At 32.7% G+C, this 14,414-nt stretch overlaps 3 protein-coding genes across 6 annotated transcripts in view; 1 reads left to right on the top strand and 2 right to left on the bottom strand.

Moving 5' to 3' along the window:
• Positions 1 to 14,414, top strand: part of LOC132796175 (uncharacterized) — a 332,334-nt gene that overhangs the window by 106,299 nt on the left and 211,621 nt on the right. The window lies entirely within an intron of this gene.
• The window catches only part of LOC132796178 (large ribosomal subunit protein eL30), a 197,800-nt gene that overhangs the window by 121,817 nt on the left and 61,569 nt on the right, over positions 1 to 14,414 (bottom strand). The gene's annotated exons all lie outside the window — the stretch shown is intronic.
• LOC132795994 (uncharacterized) overlaps positions 1 to 14,414 on the bottom strand; it is a 55,340-nt gene that overhangs the window by 6,616 nt on the left and 34,310 nt on the right. For all 4 annotated transcript variants that reach the window (XM_060806987.1, XM_060806988.1, XM_060806989.1 and 1 more), the window contains exon 3: positions 8,060 to 8,086. The gene's annotated coding sequence lies outside the window, so the exon portion shown is untranslated. The remainder of the gene's footprint in view (positions 1 to 8,059; positions 8,087 to 14,414) is intronic.

The following is a 14,414-nucleotide window of genomic DNA, read 5'->3' as shown; positions in this document are numbered from 1 at the left end:
ATCTTCGTGCTCGTCGTCGTCGTTGTCGTTGTTGTTGGCCATGGCCACTTCCACTTCAAATTCCCATGTCACATTCTTGTGCGCCGCACAAGAGCCGATCTCCATGTCTCGATGTCTAGCCGAAAGACCGCCATGGCACCGAAGAGAGACCCCCTACCAATCATCTCTTCAACCCGCTCTTCTTCCACCTTCCTCCTCCTCCTGTTGCGTTGATCGTGATCGAGATCGCGATCGCGATCGCGTTTGGCTTTGCGCGTTCGCCCCTGACGCGATCGCATCGTTCGGATACGCAAATTATGATTGGGATCGGCAGCGTCATCGTCATCGACAAAGACAACGGACAACAGACGACGGACGATGGACGATGGACAACTACAACGACGCGACATATCGACATATCGACATCGCCAACACTACCATTAAATGCTAAGCCGTATTAGCCGATCGTTAAGTAATGATGCGTGCGCAAATTGTGACTAATATTACTTAAATAGATATGTGAATGTTGTTCATCATACATGAAGTCTCTGATGTCTGTTTCTTTACTTCTTCTTTTTTTTATAGCGCTGGCAGAAGGTAATGAAATTGTATAATTTTAATGCTGTTTAAATTGATTAAGAAGTTGAAGTTGAGTCAGCTTCGAGATTGGATTTAATGTGGGCAAAAAACAAAATGATTTCGAATTGCAATTGAATTTCTGTAAATGCACATAAAATGAATGGAATTCAAATATGTAGAATTTGACAGGTTTACTTGAACGTTGAAATAGCAGTGCGTTTATAATTGAAAATTACTACTACAAACGCAACTTGGACACAAATTTGAAATATAACAACCTAATGTATTGATTTTGAAATAATTCAACTTTTTTTTTCATTTTGGATAACTCAATATTTTAACAAATATAGAAAATAAGTAAAGAATACATTATGATTTTCATTGAAATAGCAGTATTAAGAGAAAAATAGAATAAAATTCTAAATAGCCAAATAAATAATTTTATTCGCATAAATTGAAAGAAATAAAAGTTGCATAAATTGAAAGCAGTTAAATATTATGAATAATTGGTCTACCTTATTCAACTTTGATTGAAATTGTAAAAAGTGGAATACAGTTACAAAAGATTGATATAAATTCTTTTCTAATACCAAACTTTGAAATGATTGGGAATTTCTTGAACTTAATTCAGCATTGAATTGGCATAAATTGAATCTCATTAATAATTATTACCATAAGAATACAATTGCAATAAAATCAATTGAAAGCAGTATCAAATACTTGAGCTAAGTTTACATTATTTTACTTTCTCTACAAAGTGATAAATTTTTAACGATTTTAATTGCAGTTGGCAAAACTGTGCAAATTAATGTCACAGCACATCAAGCATCCAACCTTCTCAAGACGTTCATCAAAGGCCGAGTGTCTGTAAAAATTCAAAGCTCTAAAATCCATTTGCTGTTTAATTGAGCTTATGTTTTTGCTACGCTGCATTTTTCAGTTGAATTGCAATAAAAATGGTCAAGTTATAGAGAATAGCAAATCATGTTAGTATTCTGATAATTTCCATTTAAATAACAGATGATTGATTTGTCCCAAATTACAGGGTATGTTGGCAGTTGCATATAAACGACGCAGCAAAGTGAGAAAGAGCGATGTGAAGTGCTCACGAATGTCACATTGAGTAAATGACTTTGATATTGACAAAACTTGGCGTCAAGAGACATGAACATGAACACGTTATATGGTTATAGACATTCGATGTCGATGTCGATGTCATGCACATACATATATACAAACTTGTATTGTTTTCGATAACATACAATTTGCCAGTTGTTCGTTCTTTCGTATTTTTATATCCGCTATCCAAATGATGGAAGGGTATTATAATATTGTGCTAAAGAAGTATATATAGACGATTGTCATGTCCTTCTGCGTGTCTGTATGAACACTCAGATCTCAGCGACCATAAAATCTGGAATATTTTATCCAATATAGTATATTTTTATCGCAAATATATAGTCTTCAGTATAATTGAGTATTCTTCAGTATGTTTATTAGGTATGTTTTTAGAATAATACTGCACTGTTTTTCTTTTCTTTTCTTTTTTCTTTTATTTTGGTATATTTTTAACTTAATAGTTAGTATATCGATATACCAAATAAGCTTTGGTTGACAACCATGGAATATTTTCTTTATATATACTATTGATATACCAATATATATATATATTTTTGTATTTGGTATATTTTTATAGTTGTGTAAGCATTGTACTCTTTTCAACGTATTAGTATATCGATATATCAAATATATTTTTTGTACATTTTAGTATTTTCGGTATGTTCATTTGGTATATTTTTACATAACGGGTACGTATTTTCTTCACTATGATATATTTTGAACGTAGTAGTATATCAATATACCAAACATAGTTTTTAGTATATTTTAGTATTTTTACTATATTCATTTGGTATGTTTTTATAATAGTACCGCAAAACCGTTTTGCTTTTATTAAAAATGGATAACGCGTATCTCAAAGTCGAACACACTCGCTTCGTCTACAGCTTCTTACTTGGTGTTGTTGTTGTTGTTGTGGGCAGTTTGCATGACATATGTCATCTCGGCAAAGTAATTTAAATACTGCACAAATTGTATTTTAATTGCCACCTGTTATTATTGCTCCCACTGTTGTTGTTTTTGTTATTGTTGTTGCTGCTGCTGTTGTAATGACATTTATTTCGATTACTACGCCAAGCTCTCAGAGCAGAGCCAAGTCCACAGAGCCCAAGCCAGCAATCTCCATACACACACACACACACACATACACACACAAGCAAATCAGAGATGAATGCTGACCAAGTTTTAATTGCTTTTGGTTAATACTTTTTTTTGCCTCCCATATCTTTGTATTTTGCTTTTTATTTTTCCATCTCGCTCCCGCGCTGTCGATTTGTATTTCTGTGCTTAAGCTCTTGCCAAACGAGTTCTCTCAGCAATATGTTTATGTAATTATTTCTGTCATTGTCAATACTCGAAGCTAAGGTGACATTTTAGTGCCGCGTTCATTGAGCTCTAGTATCTGGCTTTAATCCCAAGTGGGCTGCATGCAAATGAATAAATCAATTACATTTCAAATTCGCACAATTCGTTAAGGATTTGAGGTGACACTTAAAAAAAAAAAAAAAATGAAAAAGACACGGAAAAAATACGAAATGAATATGAATATCACGTTTAAAATTCAATTTTAGTCAAACTTTTTATTTGAACTTGTATTGGCTTTAAATTCGCTTTGAAATTAAGTTTGCATTTCAGTTGCATAATTTTTGGTTATGTTTTTTTTTATTTGCTAAGAGCAAATTAATGAAATTTTTAATTTTCAAAATTCTTGAAGGCTTTTTATATAAAAATTCTTGAAAAATGAAATGCATATTTGGCCATTGTTTTATGAACGCAATTTGCAGTTAAATTTTTCATTGTCATTTTATTTGGAAATATATTGGCGAGAAAATCTGGTATATTTGTCATCCTATGGTATATTTTGTATGTAGTATTATATCAATATACCAAACATAGCCTTTGGTATATTTTAGATTTTATTGGCGGTACATCAATGTGGTTTATTTGCTTTCATATCCGAAAAATCTGGTATATTTGACACTCTGGTATATTTTGAATGTATTATTTTTGGTACTTTATGGTATATTTTGAATCTAGTTTATATTAATATATAATATTAACTAAAGCCAACTATTTTATTTAATATTTTTGTGGTATATAAATTTGGTATATTTTATGTTTTAGTATATTTTTAGTATATTGATGGTATATTCATTGGGTATATTTTAAATGTAATACCACACTGTTTGGCTTTTATTCAAAATTGATAATGTGTATCTCACAGTCGAGCACACTTGACTGCACACTTCTTTCTTATTTTTTTTTTAAAGGAGCTAGAAAACGTTAACTTGATTTTTCAGTTTAAATATAATATATGTATGTATGATACATATGATCTAATTTACTTTTAATAGATGCTTGAGTTTTGCAAAAACATTTGTTAACTTTGAAAATTCACTTTATCAATCATATCTGTATTGACTTATATGTTGAATCCATTAAGTAAGAAACCGAACGCTTTGTGATTTTGTGTTTTTTTGGGTTAATAAGCAATTTCCTTGTCATTTTTGGTTCGGACTTCCTACCGACATGTCAAAGCGATTCTTTTTTTTGGCTTTTTGTGTTTCCCATGCTAAATCGGTTGATAGCCTAATTCCGCAATTAATTATTAATTTGATTTCGACAAGTTTTTGTTATTTTTTTTTTGTTTAGTGTTTTATTGGAATTCGAAATGAGAAGATGACATATGTTAATGAATTTGGTTCATTCTAATGAAAGTGGTCTCTGTTCGTTCTACCTCTCACTTTCCATGGAAATTCATTAAAATTTCATAATTTTGTGTGTGACCACAAAAACGCAAAGAAAGACAGAAAGAACGACGGGCAAAGCAAACGAAACGAAATGAAACGAAAACCCCCCGGCGAAAAGGCAACAAAAATAATCGTGAGAGGATGAACCAAGATGAAGCTGAAGCTGAAGCTGAAGAAGCGGCGTTACCATGGCCCAGACACCAATCATCTTTATTGGGCTTTGGAACATATATTTTGTTTTTGTTTTTAACGCATTCCGAAAGCCATAAAGCAGCAGAAGCCATAAATGCGTGTTAAAGTCGGCCAACAAACAACAGAGATGAAAAAAAAATAATATAATTTCGTTGTCGTCTCGCTGGACCGAAATGTCAACCATTAAACGAACCGAAATGTGCCAAAGATCCCACAAAAAAAAAAAGAACAGAAAATATATAACCGATCCCAGAAGCGACAGCGTGTCCAATTCTTGAGCTCTCCAGCTCTTTTTTTTTTGTTGGTCTCTTCTTCTGCTCGTCTGTCTATTTTGTAAAACTTAATTTATTAAACACATAAAAAGTGTCAACACGGTTTGCTGCATATAAAATATGTTGGTCAACGTTTAAGCCAAGAGCCAAGTTGCGAAGGGATCGCATCGCATCGCATCGGATCGCATCACTTCAGTTTTGATTATGAACGCCTCCGATTGCCGCCGAACACAAAGCTTAACAAAGTGATTTCAGCAACAGCAACAACAACAACAACATTTTATTTTTGTCGATTTCGTTTTTTTTTTTTATTTTAAATATGCAAATCGCTTTAGGATCGTTGCGAGTGAATGTGAATGCTCAATGGCAAAGGACACGAACATTGGAAAGACGAAGACTTTGGACATGGAATTATTGCCACGGCGACAAAATACAGATTCATATTTAGTCTGCCTTGTTGTTGTTGTTTTTGTGGCGCTACTCTCAAGACCCAATGTCTGGCCGCATCAGTTGTGATCTTCATGATCACCAACAACAACAACAACGATCTCAACCTTAATCGTATGAAGAAGAGGAAGAAGAACACAGCAGCAACAGCAGCGATCACAGCAGGAGTTGAAACATTCTACGCATTGTTCACAGCTTTGTCCAAGCGAAAGAGAGAGAGAGTCAACTAACTCCTTGGATCACTGATCGCAATTTGGACCTAAAGCTTGTGTAATTGAATCAACTCAAGGCAACAGATCGTCGAGTCGAGTGTCGAAATCAAAAAAGCGGAAGAAGGCACGAGACAACCGACAAACCAAAAAAAAAAAAAAACAACAACAAAACGCAAGAGAAATCTGTTTTGGGTGAGCAAAGGAGATGGATCAAAGGGGAAGAGAATGTGAGAGAGTGTGACTTTGGCACTATGCTGATTGACAGCAGAGCAGCTCAGTTAGTGAAAAGATAAATGTATTTGATATCATCATAAGCTGCACTTCAAAATGATTTGGCTTAGAGTAAATGTTTTTTCCATCATCATAAACTGCACTTCAAAATCATTTAATACACAAAATCATTTGCTACGTACAATCAATAACTATAGTATTTTTTTTATTCCTGGAAACTTGGTTGCAATTGGATAAAAATAAATTGTATGTAGAAGTTAGCATACAATTTATGAGATACTTTTTTATGACAAATAACGTCTACTGAAATCGGGTTTTAGCTGCTTTGACTGAACTCTATGGTACAATATATTTCGAATGTAGTAATCATTGACATACTAAATATGGCTTTTGACATTTTTTAGTATTTTTATTATTTTTTGGTATATTATTCGGTATATTTTAAAAATAATATGTCGAATACAGCCTACTGCAATCGGGTCTTAGCTGCTTTGGCTGACAATCTGGTATATTTTGATCTCTATACACCGAATATTCGGTATTTTTAGTATATTTTTAATATTTGGTATATTTTTAGAATAATATGGGAAATAACGCCTACTGCAATCGGATCTAAGCTGCTTTGGCTGACAATCTAGTATATTTTGACCTCTATGGTATAATTCGAATGTATTACTTAATCGACTTACCAAATATGGCTTGCGGTATATTTGGGTATATTATTTGGTATATTTCGAATGTATTACTTAATCGACATACCAAATATGACTTGCGGTATTTTTTTGGGTATATTATTTGGTATGTTTTTAGAATAATATGGCAAATAACGCCTACTGCAATCGGATCTTAACTGCTTTGGCTGGCAATCTAGTATATTTTGACCTCTATGGTATGCATCGATGTATTAAATATAGCCTTATGTGCAATTTTAGTATTTTTAGTATATTAATTAAGTATATTTGTAAATGTTTGTTGTTTTGATTTTATTCAAAATGTGTAGCGGGTATCTTTGCAAATTTGTAGAATATTTTGAGCTGAATTTGCATGTTGTTTAAGAAATGTTTTTAGAACTAATTTGTGTTACAACAAAAGTTTCGCATTAAATTGTTGCTAGCAAATGCCAATCTAAACAAAAATGTTGTAAGTGTGCCCATATTATATTTATATATCATAATTAGCCTAACAAACGTGAACGTATTAAGTTTTAAATATCCTTCACTTTGTTGTATGGTCACACTTGATCTTAACTGTCTGTATGTATGTATGTACATTCGGTGTGGTAAGAAAATATAGAAGTTCATTAATGTCCTTAAAACGAAATTGAAGTTGTATATTTTATTTGACAATCGAATACAAAAAAATGTATAAAATATAAAGACAACATTCGATTGAATATTCGTACTCATTGAATATTTTTTGTAGCTCGCTTTGCAATTAACTTTTCCATCGCGAAATGTGTCTCAGACAAGTCGACAGAGAGAGAGAGAGAGAGCGAGAGAGAGAGAGAGGAGTCAGAGTAAGAAGGGAAGAGTAAGATTAAGTTAAAGCCGCAAGCTAAACCTGCTACACATTGTGCACGCCCCTTTTTGTGCTTGTGGCATCAACAAGTTGACGACAAATTTATGAGTTATGATACGTTCACTCGCTGTTGTCCAGCGACTGAGAGACGAACAACTCGTAAATACTTACGAAGAGCTGTACTATAAAAAAAAAAAACAAAAAAAAAATCATTTGTGTTGAAGGAAGAGTTCAGCAAAGCGAATGAAACAACAAAAAATAAACGAAAGACGTCGCAACGTCTCGAAACGAAACGAAACTTAACCTAACTGAACTAAAACCGAACCGAACTGAACTGAACAGAAGAGCCATTCTTATTTCATATTTTCGTTTTTTTTTCTTATATCTTGAATCTTGAATCTTATGTCTTATATCTTATATTGTAGCCGGGAGCGAAACAAACGATTGATTGAAGGCAAAAAAGGCGGCGGCGGCTTTGTTCATGTGCTACAACCATCGCATTTAATGAGATTTATATCAGTTTTTAATAGCTTTGTGACTCTATTGTGTTTGCATTCCCCCATCCTTCCATCTCCCCTTCCCCTTCTATTCAAGTTGAAGCGAATCTTTCTCTCTCTCTCTCTTGACTTGTAATAAAAAATCATAAAAATTAGTCTGTAACATTGTCAAAAAAACAGAAAAACAGAAATAAAACTTGTGACTGGCCATTGCCATAAAATGTTGATCTTTAAATGATAAGTAAAACAATCGATATAATACTTACATATAGAGTAAACTGCATTCAAAACATCTGCAAAAGAAAAAGACAATAGAAATTTTTGCGATTAGTTACAATGTCGTAATACTTTTTAAGCACTCTGAAGTACTTGGTTCACTTATATAACTATCAAAGTTGATGACGATGACGATGATGATGACAATGATAATGATGATCTATTGTTAGCCACTCAATGACAATCGAATGCCTCGAGAGTTGGTGTTAATTTAAATCAAATGACAAAATATAATAAACGACCATAAAATTTAATCCGAGTGTTCTCTAAAACGATACGCAAAATGTGCTAAATGCCATGACAAACATGACAAACATACGACACGACATCGAATTTTTCGAGAGGAGGGAGAGGGAGGTGACGGTGATGTGTGCACAGAGAATACCCTTTAACTAATCGGAAAATATTTGCTATACTAAGTAAATAATTCTTACAGAACAACATTTCATTGATTACGTTTGATTGTAGTAAAAAAAGTAAAAAAAGTGAATAAACAAATAACATATTGTAAAAATAAAAAGAATTTGACTAATAAGTAATATTTTTAGTTCATTTCGTATATAAAGAATATTTTGTAGAAATTAAAGAATTACTTTCAAAACCATTTCCAAATGTAATTTATCAAATTTACATAAATTTAATACTTAAACATTTTTAGTTGATTCCGAATCTTAAGAATATTTTAAAGAAATAAAAGATTTACTTTCAAAATCATTTCCAAATGTAAAATAAAATAAAATGATTGCAATTGATTGTAGTGAAAAAAATGTAAAAATTAATTTCTTTTCGATTTATGATTTAATATATATTCTGATCGATTGCTTTGAAAGAATTTAGCTAATAAATGAATTCATATTTTTAGTTCATTCCGAATTTGAAGAATATTTTGTAGCTTATACTTTTTTTTTTTAATAATATAGAATATTTCATAAAATTTATAAAATTAGAAATTTGATTTTATTTTAATAAATTCTAACATTTGGCATTTCATTTTGGATGTTAAAAATTTACACTTAAACCATTTCGAAATATAATTTCTATTTTGATTTTGGTTTGATAAACTTTGAAAAAAATTATAAAATTTCGGGTAAATTATAATATTAAAATAGTTTTATTTCGTTTTAATACATTTTGTCAAATAATATTTTGTATTTTTCGCATTCACTTGAAAAAAATCAAATGTTCTTTTTGTACTTTTCGTTGACACAAATTTGAAAAGAAAAGATCGATCGATAAAAGATTACTTCACATGTGCATATACCCGTTAAACGAATTTACAAAAGACGCTGCCAAGTTGACAGCGTTTGACACAAAGTAGAAAATGAAAACCAATTAAACTAGCTAATCAAATATTATTGTCATTAGCACCAACAAAAAAAAAAAAGAAGATTTAAACGGCTTATTAGCAGTACCATTTAGGTGTTTTTCTCAGTTTATTTATTTTTTGTTGTTGTTGTTGTGTGAACGCACTTGAACGTGCTTTGGATCGACTCTCTAAATACCCAGCAAGAAGAAGGTCTAAACGATTCTTTGAAGCACTAAAAAACAAATTTTTCTTTATTTTTATATTATAATAATTTGATGAAGTGTCTGTATATAAATTATACTTTGCTATTTAAAATAAACTTCGTGATCTTTACTTTTGCAGTGATCGATCGATTGATAAAGTTTTTCATAATTTTAGTTAACATAAAATGAGAAAATACTTCTATTACATTACAGACACTAACAATATTATTCTATACTTAACATTTTAAGCTTAGAGATAGTATTTTTGAAACTATGAAATAATTTTGGATTCAACAAAAAGAGCATTGCATTAAACGACCCAATTTAAAAGCTTTGGAGTATGTAGAGTATTTTGTAGTCGTGCGTATCGCATTTGATTTTCGTTGTGTTGAGCTTCGACAACAGCAACAACAATGAAAATAAAGCTTGGACAGTTAGCAGCTTAAATTCGTTTTTAACTATGCAAATGTTGTGTCAATCAATTAGCAATATTATCAGATGTGTATTATATTTTGTCTAAAAAGGCACATGTCAACTCGATGGAGTATCAAACATGCATATAGCGACTGCTCCTCTCCTAACGGATTCCACACTCAAACCTCAGTCTCTCTCGCTCTCTCTCTCTCTCTTACATACACAGATGCTGCCAATTGCTGCCCACGACTTTTCACTTCGACGAGGTGTGCTCAAAGAGTTGATAACGAAATTTTGTTTAATTTTTTAAAGGATAGATTGATTGATTGATTGATGAGCAACTAAGCATCATATATGAATAAAACCAGAAATTAGTCTGTCAAATAAATACTAGTATCAAATTTATGAAGTATTTCAATTAAAATATTTATCACATATATAAATTATTTTATTTTGAAATATATATAATTTTACTGCATCTAAGCATCAATAAAAAATGAGTGCAAAAGTAAGTTTCTTTCAAATAAATACTAGATGAATTATTTCAATTTAATTCATCATTTAGGCAAGCTCTTAATTATAAATATTTAAATCTTTCTAATTACCAAAATGTGCAATAACATATTTATGATTCGTATGAAAAAGTGGATCTCAGAGACTATTAGAGAAAGATAGGAAGTATCTATATATACTTCCTACCCCGAAAATCGACAAATATAATTTTTGAAGCTAATGCGTAACTAATAATAATACTTCCTAAAGATTCGGTTACGATCAAATGAAAAGGTATTTAAGACATACTTTTGTATGGGAAAAAACTGCTACTACAATGGGGTTTTACTTGCTTTGGCAGGTGGTATATTTTGCATATATAGTATATAAATATACCAAATACAGCATTTAGTATATTTTCAGTATTTTTAGGTATGTTAATTAGGTATATTTTAAATATATTATCACACTGTTTTGCTTTTATTCAAAATCCACATTCGAGCATACTCGAAAAAACAAGCCACAAAGCTGCAGTCAAGTAAACTCGACTAAGATATACCCGGTACTCGTTTTAATAACAGCAAAACAGTGAAGTATTATTCTTTAAAAAATACCAAAATACCATAATAAATATCAAATACTAAAATATACCGTAGGCCATATATGGTATTAAAAGTATATTACAAGTTTGAGCCAAAATATTGTCTGTAGCTCTCCAAAGAAATCATCTATTAAAGTCAATAAGTGAAATTGTAATTGAATTATAGATTTTTCAACTCAGTTGTAACAAACTGAACTTTGTTATTATTCAAATAAAATATATTTGTTCAAATATTAGTGTTAATTTTCATTAAATCTAACCTCTTAAAATAAATTAATCATTTGTTTAATTATTGAATTCTTCAACTCTGAATTTGTTGAAAATCGCTTATAAGATTGCATTATTCAAATAAAATATATTTGTTCAAATATTAGTGTAAATTTTCATTAAATCTGACCCCTTAAAAAAAATTAATCATTTGTTTAATTATTGAATTCTTCAACTCTGAATTATGCTAATAGAAATTCTTCTTAATTGGTTAATCTGATTGTTTTCGCTTTTGAAACCTGTTCGAACTTCAGCAATGCATAAAATAAATGTTGCATTGGCAAAGAGCAGCGAAGTTGTCAGTGACTGATAAGTTAATGGCAAAAAAAGAAAAAAAAAGGAATGTCCTAGCGACTGCGAGTCTCGAGTGCTTTGCCATTGACGTTGTAATTGAATCAATAATAAAATCAAAAGGTGCCATGCAACCCTCTCTATCTCTGTCTCCCTCTCTCTCTCTGTCTCTGTCTTTCTTTCTCATTCTCTGTTGCCAACCGTGACGATGGTGTCGGAGTCGATGTCCGTGTCCGTTGTCATCGTTCACCCTTCGGAATTGGGGAGGTGGCAAAGGTTTTTTGTCCTGTTGTGTTTGGGGGTCTCTTTGAATTGCTCCAACAATGACTTCGATGCTTGACTGACTGACTGACTGACTGAGTGAAGGACAGGACGGATTGAGTGTGTCTCTTTTGCGTTTTAGAATCCATGTCTCGTCGTGTGTGTGTGAGTGTGAGTGTGTGTATATATTTCATTTTTGAACTGTCTCCCTGACAGCCTACGAACATTTTGAGTGACGTACAAAATGATGTCGTGTTGTCGTTGTCGTTGTCGTTGCTGTGTCGTGCCACGGCAACAGCAACAGCAACAGCAACAGCAACAACAACTTCGACAGCGACAGCAACGTCCACATCCACCAAAGTCAGCAACCAACCAGGTTGACTTTTTACAGTCGTACCGCCGGCATTCGTGAACGTCGTCGTCGTCGTCGTCGTCGCATGAGACGACGAGGGCCCCGTCAGTTTTGGGTCCGACATGGCAGTAGTGACTTTCGACTTGAATGTGCGCGATTTTTCGAGTGCGCCACGTCAAATCAACTAAACTTCTTTCGCTTCCCTTCCACTCTTCCCTCTCTCTCTCTCACTGATGATATTATGGAAAAAGAAACGTATAAGTCGCTGCTGTGACGAGCTTAACCCTTGTGTGTCGCTGCTGCGACAATTTCATGGCAATCATACGCACTGTGGGACAAAGTCAGCATTTTGTGGGAAGGAATTCTCAAAATGAATAATTCTTGATTTAAACATAAGCGAACTAAATAAGTTCGGAGTTAAGAAATTCTCTGAATTCAACAATAAAATATATATTTATTGATTGCAAACTTAGGCTTTAGATCATAGAATTCGGTTTTCAGTCAGTATTATTCTTCAAATATATCAAAATAATATACCGCAAAAATCATTAAATATACCGAAGGCTACATTTGGTATATTGATATAGTTTTACATTTAAAATATACCACAGACAACTAAAATATACCAAATAGTCAGTCAAAGTTATGCAGTTTAAATTTTCAAATATACCAAAATAATATACTGCAAATATCTTAAAATATGTCGAAGGCTATATTTGGTATATTGATATAGTATATCGTAAAATATATACCAAAACAAATTTTTATGTGGAGTAAAGATAAATTATTATTGGGATTGTTTTGGGATTTATTTTTTTGTTTTAAGATAATGGCAAAAATTAACGAATTAACGAATATTTTAGAGCACATTTCTCAGTACAATTTAATTTACATATATGCTAGAATATTTGATATTGTATATTATTATTATTATATTGATATTATATATTAAAATAAACACATATTTATTTGACAATACTTTTGTCAGTATATGAGTAATAAAGTTTTTGATTTTAGCAATAAAATGCCATCAAAATACATCTTAATTTGAGAATATTTTTGTCTTTTAAATGTTGACAGAAATAAATTTACAAATACTTTTTTTTTTTTAATAAAAATCCAATGGAAGGATGCAATTAGTAAATATTTACTTATTTTACTTATTTATAAGAATTATTAGATTCATTTTATTTCATTTTTTTTTTATTTAAAATTTCGCAATGACATTTGGTTTGCCTTGACATTGTAGAATTTCCACTGTGCACAGTGGTGCACTGATCAAACACACACACACACACACACATACGAAGTAAAGGGTTAACAAGCATGCTCCTCAAGTTTGTTTGGGGGCATTATAATCTTTGCTTTTCGCGCTCACAAAATGCGACTGACACTGCAACTGAGAACCGCGAATCGCGAGAATTGAGCACTAAGCGACGAGAGGTGGGGTGTGTGGAAAAGGTGGGTGCCCAAGGGAAAGGGGAAAAGCAGCAGGCAGAGGCAGGCAGGCAGGGCTTTTGAGAGGACTGTTTGTGGATTGGCATTCGCCGGGTTTCTCGTTCGCATTCGCGATTGCGTTTGCGTTTGCGTTTTCTTTGAAAGGCACACGTCATGGCTGTGTCAGTGTTTATGCCGGCCGAGCGTCCGACCATGCATTATATACGCAGACAGGCGCTCAGAGTCAGTCAGAGTCACAGTCAGAGTCAGAGTCAGAGTCAGAGTCACCCAGGCAGTCATTCATTCATTTAGTCAGTCAATCAGTCAGTCAGTCAGTCAGTCATTCAGTCATTCATTCAGTCCGACAGTCAGACAGTCAGTCACAAAAGGAAGCACTTGAAAAAGTGAGCACGTTAACGGGGCAAAAATAGTTCGTCGCCTCCTCTAAAATGCCATTCTCTCTCGACCAAGTCAAGTCAACCAAGCCAACCAAGCCAACCAACCAAACAGACTGACAGACTTGCGACTTGCGACTTGCGACCGTGCCTCGGGGCATGCAACACGAGCGCAAGAAGGTGCATTGTGTCGCCCCAAAACACTTGCGAAAGGCTCTCGAGTCTGTCAATCCAAAATACAGAAATACAAAAAGCAAAAAAAAAATGAAAAACTCAACTCAACTCAACTGCACTGAACTGAACTCAACGACAAGGCACGAGAGCTA

This window comes from Drosophila nasuta, chromosome X (assembly GCF_023558535.2).
Source record: "Drosophila nasuta strain 15112-1781.00 chromosome X, ASM2355853v1, whole genome shotgun sequence".
Lineage (NCBI taxonomy): Eukaryota > Metazoa > Arthropoda > Insecta > Diptera > Drosophilidae > Drosophila > Drosophila nasuta.
Note: the sequence above shows the minus strand (reverse complement) of the source record. Positions and strands in the feature narration are given on the sequence as shown.